At 37.2% G+C, this 10,323-nt stretch overlaps 1 pseudogene; it reads left to right on the top strand.

Moving 5' to 3' along the window:
- Positions 1-5,244: 5,244 nt before the first annotated feature.
- On the top strand, positions 5,245-7,910 carry LOC114533198 (annotated as a pseudogene).
- Positions 7,911-10,323: the final 2,413 nt, after the last annotated feature.

The raw sequence follows: 10,323 nt of genomic DNA, 5'->3' as shown, positions 1-10,323 counted from the left end.
ATTTTCTTATGTACCGGATCTTCCTTTAGTTGTCTCATCCAAAAAAGGCGCTCTAAATAGATATTTTTTCATTCTTTTTGGAGTCTAGGCATAGCATTGTTTGTTGCCTAGCAACTGATACCTATAAAACCCCCCGAATCCGCTCTTTTAAACGAGACCTTGTGCAAGCTTGTACAAGTAATATTGTCCAAGTTAGGAGCGTTTTAAACCGTGCTCTTGCGAAAAAATGTTAAATATGGCTGAAGCGCTTCGTATGTTTGATAGTAGCGAACGAGATTTCGAGGGACGACGTTTGATTGACGAAACCGTTGAAGAGACACAGCCAGTCAGAGTGGGAAACATCGGCAATTATGTGGCGAGAAATAGCTGGCAACTCAGATGAAGAAGATTTTTTCGGTTTTTCGGACATCGAAGTAGAAGATATTGAAAGCGAGAACAATAGTGAGATAAGTAGCGACGATTTTATTGATATTTTTGAATGGAAAGATAATTTAAGCAGTGTAAATGTTGAAGACTTCACTGCCGACTTTGGTCCTTCTCATGGGTTGGGTCAAGACTTTTTCGACTTGTTTTTCGGTGATGAGTTTCTTGACTATATATTATGTGCATGCTTCTATTTCCTATGCTCGTTCAAAAGTTGACCAAAATTTTTCGACCGACCATGATATGTCTGCATTTTTTGGATTAAACAAACTAGGCATCAACTGCCTACCCAGAATCAGTCTCTGCTGTGATTCAGATATATTTTTGAGAAATCCTGGCTTCAAAACTACAATTCTTTGAGACGGTTTTGGATTTTGAAAAAAATATTTTCACATTTCGCACCCGCGGCAAGAAAACGCAACCGATAAACTTACAAAAATTTGGCCCGTGATTTCAAAGCTTGAAAACGCTTTTCAAAATGCTTATGTACTAGGAAAAAATATTTCGATTGAGGACGGTTTCGTGAAATTCAATGGTTGTTTATCTTTCAAGCAATGCATGCCTAAAAAGCCAAACAAATTCGGTATTAAAGTTTGAATGTTAGCCAATTCGGATACCTACTATGTGCAGCGTTTTGAATATCAATAGAACATGATGTTAAGCACTACCTGATGCAGTTGTAAGAAATTTTGTCTGGTGCGATTTTTTTAAAAGCTTAAATTTTATTAAAAGATTTGCAATAGACAGATTTTTTTTTAAATTTGAAATAAATAAAGTAAATTAAAATTAAATTATATAGGGAAAATTTGAAGATAGGTCACCGATGAAACCAACGAGCAAGACGGGAATGTCTCGTTTAAAAAGCTCCGTGTGTTTTTCGCGATTTCCCCTTATAGATTTTTGTCGCCGACTTATAGCAGGTGGCCGCAGTTCACGGTTCTCATCTTCGCAATGAAAATTCAAAACGAGCGTGCATTGTATTTATATTCGGGGTCAAATATTTTACTTGTTTTACTTACTTGATCCATTGGAATTAACTTTTGAATATGGTTTGAAAGTAGTGTAATATCGCGGCCTGAATCCTGGCGACTGATGTAATCCGTGGACGGCATTTTTTGTCAGATTCGTTGACTGATTCTGGTAAAGCGATAATGGCGAATACTCCATGCTTTCCAAATTGGCGGTAAATTTGTTCAAGATTCTCGTACAAGATTCCTTTAATGGCAAGTTTTTGCATTATTGCGTCCGAGATAATACTTTGTCCATCTGGGTAACACATTTGTGCGAATGTTTTGGTTCTGAAATGCCTTTGATCGAGAAATCTCACATCTTCGTGGGCCTGTTTGGCAGTCGTAGTTTGGCCAAAGCGGAATATTTGTTCTGATGTTATTTCAAGTGAAGATTGGAACAAAATTTTGATCAAAGCTTTGACATCTTCTGTCGCATCGTGTGCATCAAAACCTTTATTGAACAGATGAGAATACAAGGTAGTTAACTTGTTTCCTTTGCACTGTGCAAGAATCTCCTTCGCAGGTAGATCTGACTTTCGAATTGACTTGAAAATAAGCAAACTGTCCGCGAATAAAATATCTAATAACGTCAGCTTCTCAACGAACGACGATCCTGCCGAAAGAACGAGAACAAGTGTATCAAACACGGAGCAGTTGTGGCCAAGCATAACAGTTATTACAGGTTTGCTGGACTCTTTCTTGTAATGTTCAGTCGTTTATTCTATAAAACTTAAGAGCTGAGTGATGCATTCCTGTAGGGAAATACTGTTGACCTGCTTGCCATCCTTGCACAACACTTTCACACCATTTAAAACCTCCTCACTAGTTAGTCCATGAACTTTTGATGCTGCGGGACTTATTGCACTTTGGGGAGTGACATACTGAGCATAAGAATATTGTTCATCTTTGCTAACTATAGAGACTTGAATTATCTCAGCTGATTTGCCAATAGTTGTTGTTTCCGTATCCCAAATCAAAAAGTTGTAGAATGCAGTTGTAGAATTGAAAGCTAGTGACTGGACTTCTGGTCTCATGATTGGATCTTGTAATATTGCTTCACAGTCTTTTAAAATAGCTTTGCATTCAGCCAGGTTAATTTCATTCAAAATAGTTAGTTCAGATTCTTCTTGTGATTGTGCTGTTGGATCCAAATTCAGGGCAATGTTTGAAGCACAGCTGGGTGCTTCTTTCAAACTATTCTTTGTTTGCTTTGTGATCTTTTTGGTATAAAGTGTACGTCTTCTAAGTTTAAATTCAGCCATTGATTTTCTTTTGTTTCCTTTATCTGTTTTTCATCCAGCATTTTGTGATATTCATTGCACCATTGTCCAGGATTAATCCAGAGAGAAGCCAATGTTTTGCCAACATATTGGTGTCCTTCATTACTTTGGGCAACACCGCAGGCAATTCGAAAGTCACTGCTTTCACTGTCTCCATAGTAGCAAATCTTTATATTCTTTGACCCTATGGTTCCATTCAGTGATTCATTTCGCTGGGAATTCAAGCAAGGTGCTAGTTTTTCTAACACAATATCTGTTGTGCATTCAGCAAAAAAGTCATTCAGAGCAGTTTCAAGTTGAGAGATTTGAATGAAATCTGCACCAGGTAGAGTTGCATTGCTATGGTCACCAAAGGCATGTAGGATGATTGACTTGAGAGATTTAGACAGTTCAGGCTTATCATCTTTGTTTTGATGAACACTATATGCAAAGCACTTGACAAGATAGTTGATTACTTTTTGTGACAGTGTAGAGCAATTGGGAAATTTCATTTGTTGACTCAGATTGTACAGCCGTGTTGATAGAGATCTTTTAATGTGAATGATGTCAGAATATTTATGCAATTCATATGGAGCTTGTTTCACTAACTCTGCTAGTGTTGTGCTGTCATCGTCTCCAACATAACTTGAAAACTTGACTTTGCTTTCTAGGGCTTCTTTGAAAAGTTGGCATGCGACACCTGTCTCCATAATTTTTGAGGAACCAGTGTGGTTTTTCCGACAATCGTGTTTATTACAAGTTGCATTTTCTTTTCCTCTAGGGCTATCACAGTATTGACATCTCTTGTTTCTTGACGAAAAAGCCATCACCTTGCCAGTATGCAAACCCATCACAGCCCCATGGCCGGTTAGTGAGTTAAATGCTCTCCCTCGCTTCAACAGGTATGAATGCTCAACAGGTGAATGATCAACAGGTATGAATGTGAAGTTGCAAACCAAAATAGTTGGAATTTGGAGCTTGTTAAGAGTTTTTTATTATTTAAAGTACCTATATCAACCTCAGGGAAATAACCTACTTAGATAGATCAGACGATTTGAAGAACATTTGCAACATATTTGATAAGACGAAAATTTGATGTTCTTGTACTTTTCAGGCTTCGAAGTTGGCTTTTTTTGTGTTTGACCGTGAGGCAGGGGTGGATCCAGCACTAGTGCACTAATTTGCATGACACAAGAAAACTGCTAAAAATAACCACTTTGTTTTGTAATGCAAATTTGTGCACTAGTGCTGGATCCACCCCTACCGTGTGGTGCTGTGAGTGGGAACTAGTTGCCCTTTTTCACCAGAAGTGACATACATTAGAGAACACCCTAATTTTGTAAACAAGAAACACACTTTAAAATATAGAAATATTGCGGCAATGAAGTGCGAAATCTTGTAGTATGTAAAATTTTGGTTCGTTTTTCGCTAAAACGACGTTGTCAAGTTTTTCCGACAACTTAGACAGCCAACTTGATTCGGATATCTAATTCATCCCGGATTATGTATTGCCAATATTGGAAGTTGAAGACGATGTTTGTCTGTTTGTCTGTATAAAGATAATAGTCCTTTATCGGTTATGCTGGCTTTAAAGTCCGATCTTAAACAATTCCCAAGTCGTGGGGAAATTGCTGGTTCGAGTCGAAAATATTCAACTACAACGCGGTTAATTGATTACTGAACTAGACTATGGTGGCCCATTGTTCTCATAGTAAACTCAACTTAAAATAGCACCTAAAACAAAAAAATAATGAAAATATTTATTAATAAAATAAAAAATAGAACAAAACTAAATTAATAATGAAAATAGAATCAATATAAAAATAGAAAAAAATATATAAAAAAAAAAATTTAATTGAAAAATAAATTAATAAAAAATATTGAAAAATAAAAATATTTTTTCTAAACATACGATTTCATTTTCAAATTGAATTTCATATGTTACCATGTGGCCCATCGTTCTCATAGCCCGAATCGTTCTCATAGCCCGAATCGTTCTCATAGCCCGCATTTTAAGCGGGCAGCAGTTGATGCAGCGCATGCGCAGTGGTGCTTCTTTTGAAAGCACATGTTTATACAACAACTAGCATTTGACAACTAGCTTTTGAGTTTTTAATAGTTTAGTTGGCTTTGTTTTAGTCTTGGCTTACCGCAATTCTTTAAGGCTGCAATTTGACGGATTTGTTATTCAATACGGATTGAGTGAAGTATTGTAAAACATGGCTAGAATTCGTAACTCTGAATGGCAAGATGATGTCGAATTAAAGAATGATCTTGAAAAATATGTTTTAAAAAATCTTAAACGTGTGGAAATTCTCGATTATGTACAACGTGATTACCCCAATTACGCATGGAGTCTAGGGACCTTAAGTCGGCGACTGAACCACTTTTAAATAACATATGTCAACCATGGTACGACAGTGGAAAATGTAGAAACAGCAGTCAGACAGGAACTCGATGGACCTGGTCAGTTGCTTGGGTACCGTGCTTTACACAAAGTTGTACGCGAAAAGCACAAGCTTGCTGTTCCACGACAACTGGTTTATGATGTTATGACGGATGTTGATCCTGATGCACTCGAACGGCGAAGAGTAGATAAACGCAAAAGACCAAGAGGTCCAACAGGAACGTTTACATCAATGGTAGGTAAACAAAATAATACTATTTGACTGTCGATATTGTTCTCAGCTATAGCATGCAAATTTATCAGGTTTTCAACACCACGCCATAATTTGGGCTAGTTGTTGACAACTATGAATGCGTCAGTCAAACCCAGTGATCACCCCCCCCAGTTGCTTTTGACATTTAAAAAAGTGGTCTTTGGCATCTGGGACGAAAACTCAAAGGCAATTAGGCAAATTCCCACACCCACGGGCAATTAATTAAGTACTGTGCCTTGTGTTGTATTTTTTATAATTTAATACATAATTAAAAGGTGCCTGAACTTGACATGCCAAGTATAAAAAAATATATATGTACTTTGTGTTCATATTCAAAAAAGGTTAATTTTCAAATGGCCCAGCCAGTGATCTGAATTTTGATTCATAACTGATTCATAATCAGCATATGAATTGTGTAAGTTGTACAGTTTGAATATATTATATCTTCTATCTTGTCTCAATTTAAAAGGGGCCTAATCACACACATTCTGCAGACGGCCATGATAAGTTAATGGACTTTGCGAAAGATACGTTTCCAATGGCAGTGTATGGTTTGCAGGATGTATTCAGTGCTCGCATATTATTCCTTAAAGTATGGACTTCCAATTCAGACCCTCGCCTGATAGGTAGATGGTACATGGAACATTTGTATAAAACAAAAGGTAAATTATCCAAATTTAATAATGGGTATTACTGTAAGAATTAGGCCTGTTTCAAACGTCGTGCTTCTCATGTGCCGAACGCATTAGAAACAATAGATAATGAGGCATTTCAGTTGATTATCTATTGTGTTTAATGCGTTCGGCACATGAGAAGCACAACATTTGAAACAGGCCTTAGGAATTAAGAACACATGATTAAAGATCCATATTTTTGTATGTTTAGCCATACTATACATAAGTGAGGGTAAATCAATTAAGATTTTGTGGCACTTCACTTGATGTGCGATAACTTCTAGAGGGTTATATTAAATGGGTCTTAATTTTGATTTTGAGTGGAAATCATACATTCAATTCAAGTAGAAATCATACGTTCAATTAATTTTGAGTGGAAATCATACGTTCAGTTCATTTCCTGGCAGAGGACCAATAGTTGTTGAATTTTTCTCAACTGTTCCTGGCTTGAATTTGACATGTGTATGATTTCCACTCGAAATTAAGACCCATTTAACCCTCATACAAAACATATTTTTATAATTTTCTGGTCAATTTTAATTGATAACATGTTTCTTTTCTTTGAAATAGTGATTAGTAAGTACTTGAGGTTGGTTACAAAGGTACAGAGACGGGAATTATGGCGACCATTCATAGCATGGTGTGGAGCATGACAGATGAAACAGAAAATGCAGAGGACACTGTACATTTTGGACCTTCTACCAATAATAAAGTGAGTAAATACAAATTGATAAAATAGGGATATACAGTTACAATACCTCGCCGTAAAGTATAATGGAAAAAAATATATACTGAATATGTCTCTATATTTTGTTCATTATTACCAGATAGAAAGATGGTGGCGTGAGTTGCATCAGAGAATGGAAAAATTCTTCAAACGTCAGTTACATAGACTGCTAGATCAGGGATCGAGTATATGACCCAAATGAACAAATGGATAGGTGTGTACATGTTCTAGTAATATTTGTACATATATAACTGTTACTGCTAAATTATATCCTATTAGACAAGCAAATTGCAAAAACAAAAAGTAAATGTTGACTGCAAACAAGTGTATTAGCTTTCTCTACTCATTATGTCCATACTTACAATCTTGATGAAAGATTAGCAAACATCCCCCTCCAGACCATCACTATTATTTGCCATTTTTAAAAATCAGCAGCACATAGACCTCTATTTTAGTTTAATGATGACTTAATGCAAATACACACTCATATTTACAAAGTGATTGAACCTGCAATTTGTTTACAATTAAATTTCAATCATTTAGAAATTTGCTTGCATACATTTTTATACCACTTGTGCAAAAGGAGTTGGATTTTTTCGGGAGACTGTTTGGAACTCACATCGCATCCGAAAACAAAATGATGCCCGTTTGCCAAAAGGAGTTCCTGATCATGTTTTCAATTTCCCTGAGAGATATGATGCAGAACAATGTGGTATGTTAAAAAAAGAAAGGCCCATTGAGCAGCATTATCTGTCTAATGCCAGATGATTTTAGTAGTCTTGCACTATAATGGGGGTTAACATAAAAGTTCTATTATAATCTACTGCTTTGAATTAAACATACGTGCTGATAATGTATTATTATGCCAAAAAACAACTAGCCCTTAACAAATGATAAATATAATTTATACTAAAACCCTTTTTACATATTTAATTAGGTTTAGAGGTTACTAGAGAAACACTTGATGAGGTCTGTGGAATATCTGGTGTTATGACTGAGGGAGACAACTTTCTTACTGATGCTGTTCAGAGAGAATGTGAAAGAATAGTGCCAGATGGCAAAATTAGATTGACGAAATTAGACCACAAGACGCCGCAGATACATATATTTTCTTAAAAACCCATATTGTAGAACACACTGAAACAGTTGAGATATGAAGATAGTACAAAGAGATATCTATTATAACAGTAACTATTATATCTATTTAAACTAGACAACAGTGACAATATATTTGTCCACAAATGGGGAAAAACCTAACACCAAACTTCAACAGAACGAGTATAATTTGTATCTAAATATCAACAATTATTCCTGATGTTTTTGCAAATGATTTAGGAGTGTTTACTCAATAGATAAATTCAGCATCCTGCAGAATTTGTTGCATGTGTGATTTTCCAAAAAACCTCTTATCCCCAAAGTCAATAAGTTGCCACAGCAAAAATACACTTCTTCCGTCTCATTATCATCAGCTCGGAGGGATTCTGTTGATATCTCGGGATCGTACAAACGGTACATTGAACCTTGGAGATCTGTGATCATCATTTTGTTGTTTGACTCACAGTAACTGTAATGAACTAGTGCTTCGGTCTTAGCAAACACTTATTTGCATTCAGTACTTGAATCTTCAGGTGGACATATGCACTCTCCATCATTATTGACATATTTCATGAAGACACCAGGGATGAATTCCTCCACTGTAGCTGAAGTGTCTCGGAACCTAGTGTAGAACACATGGTCGTAGCTGAAACAGTCTCCAAACTCTTCAGGTACCTTCAGTGAAAATCCTTTGGTCAAATGCCTGACTACTTCATGCATCTGGACCTGTTTGCGTGTGTGATCTTCAATTGTAGATTCATATTGATCTCTTATTGTAGCAATGGCCTTTTCATTGTATGTTTTGACAACCCAGATCTTCTTCATATCGCTCTGCTTATTTATTTCTTCACCTTTAAATGCATCTCGAAAAGCACCTGAATCAAACTTTGTGGATTCTATTGAAAGTTCAATGTTCCCCTTGTGGTGCCATTCACGAGTTTTTATATCAAACTGTTCCAGTTGTAGCACACTGTTTCTTTGGTTTGGGTTTAACAAGCTTTCCAGCTTTCAAGAGATCTCCTATAGAGACTGATGCTGGAAACCTTGTCTTCTTAGAAACAGGGTAGTTAACATCCTTGTTTCTGTGTGCAGTTGTTGGCAAACTAGCTGGATAATCTGGAACTTCTAGGTCTTCCTCTTCTGGTGAATCGTTTTCTGCAGTAAGGACAAATCGTACAAGGTACACCTATGGTAGAAAGATGGTTTTATTACCACTACCCATTTATGAAAAATTTGCAATACACCATCAATGGGGTATACAAAATCACAATTTGCTGATGAAATGTGGTTCTAATCCACTCAACACAAAAAGTGACAATACACCATAATATGGCAGCATGTCCATTTTACCAAGATCCTTTGCCTACTATTACAGCTTTAAGTATGGTCTCGTGTAATAGGGACAACCCCCTCCCCAAGCAGAGGCATTTAAAGTTAAATTATATTGTAACAACAGATATGCAAGTGTTTACCAGGGACACCTTGGGTGTAGGATCCCCCTGTTTATGAAAGAGGCTAACCTAGGGGGTGAGAAAACTATTGTTCATATCCTCAGAAACCCTTGCAAAGTTGCTCATTTGCATTAGCAGTATTTTAGGGCCATTCCATTTAATATCCACCCACCCCTATGGATGAGTTCTTTTTGAAGGATGACTCCAAAGTCATTTCTGAGGGGTTAAGCCTGACGGCATCCTTTGATCTTAGCATTTTTTCTGAGGGGTAAGGCAAAAATTGACAAATTTCTGAGGGGGTTGGTGCGTCGGCACTTTGATCTTTTTTTCTTGGGGGTTCAAATTTTACTGAGCTCGTCCATAGGGGGGGGGGGGGTGGATTTTTTTTGGAATGGCCCTCTCTACTCTTTGCCTAAGCCTTAAGAATTTTTTAAACTTCAGGCGACCCCTCTGAAAACCTCATCCATAGGGCGTTGTGTATCTTAAATGGAATGCCCCTATAAAATATACCTTATCCTTTCGATGAGATATTTGAGCGATGTTCGTGCAGGACGGCCCTTTGTTGGTAACTAATACATCGCACGAACCTGGTGGTAGGTTGAAATGCTTTGCACACGCTCTCTTTAGGTTTGTGATATTCAGCTCGTCATGATCGAATGCCACAAATTCTCGCGGAGACACAGGTTTAAAAGTTTGCTTGTTGTCAGGTTCCGCTGCCAGCCTCTGAACAATCAACTCGTGGGGGGCTGTCGCATTTTTTCCACGCTTTCCCGTCTCTGCTCTTGCTCGTTTCGCTGCCATTTTCGCTTGTAGCTCCTTCCACAAGGCTTGCCTCTTTGGAGGCATCACTAAATTATATATGGTAAGCCAAGACTAAAACAAAGCCAACTAAACTAAACTCAAAAGCTAGTTGTCAAATGCTAGTTGTTGTATAAACATGTGCTTTCAAAAGAAGCACCACTGCGCATGCGCTGCATCAACTGCTGCCCGCTTAAAATGCGGGCTATGAGAACGATTTGGGCTA

Source organism: Dendronephthya gigantea, unplaced genomic scaffold, assembly GCF_004324835.1.
Source record: "Dendronephthya gigantea isolate DGI-Jeju-01 unplaced genomic scaffold, DenGig_1.0 000087F, whole genome shotgun sequence".
Lineage (NCBI taxonomy): Eukaryota > Metazoa > Cnidaria > Anthozoa > Malacalcyonacea > Nephtheidae > Dendronephthya > Dendronephthya gigantea.
This window is presented reverse-complemented; position numbering and strand designations above follow the sequence as displayed.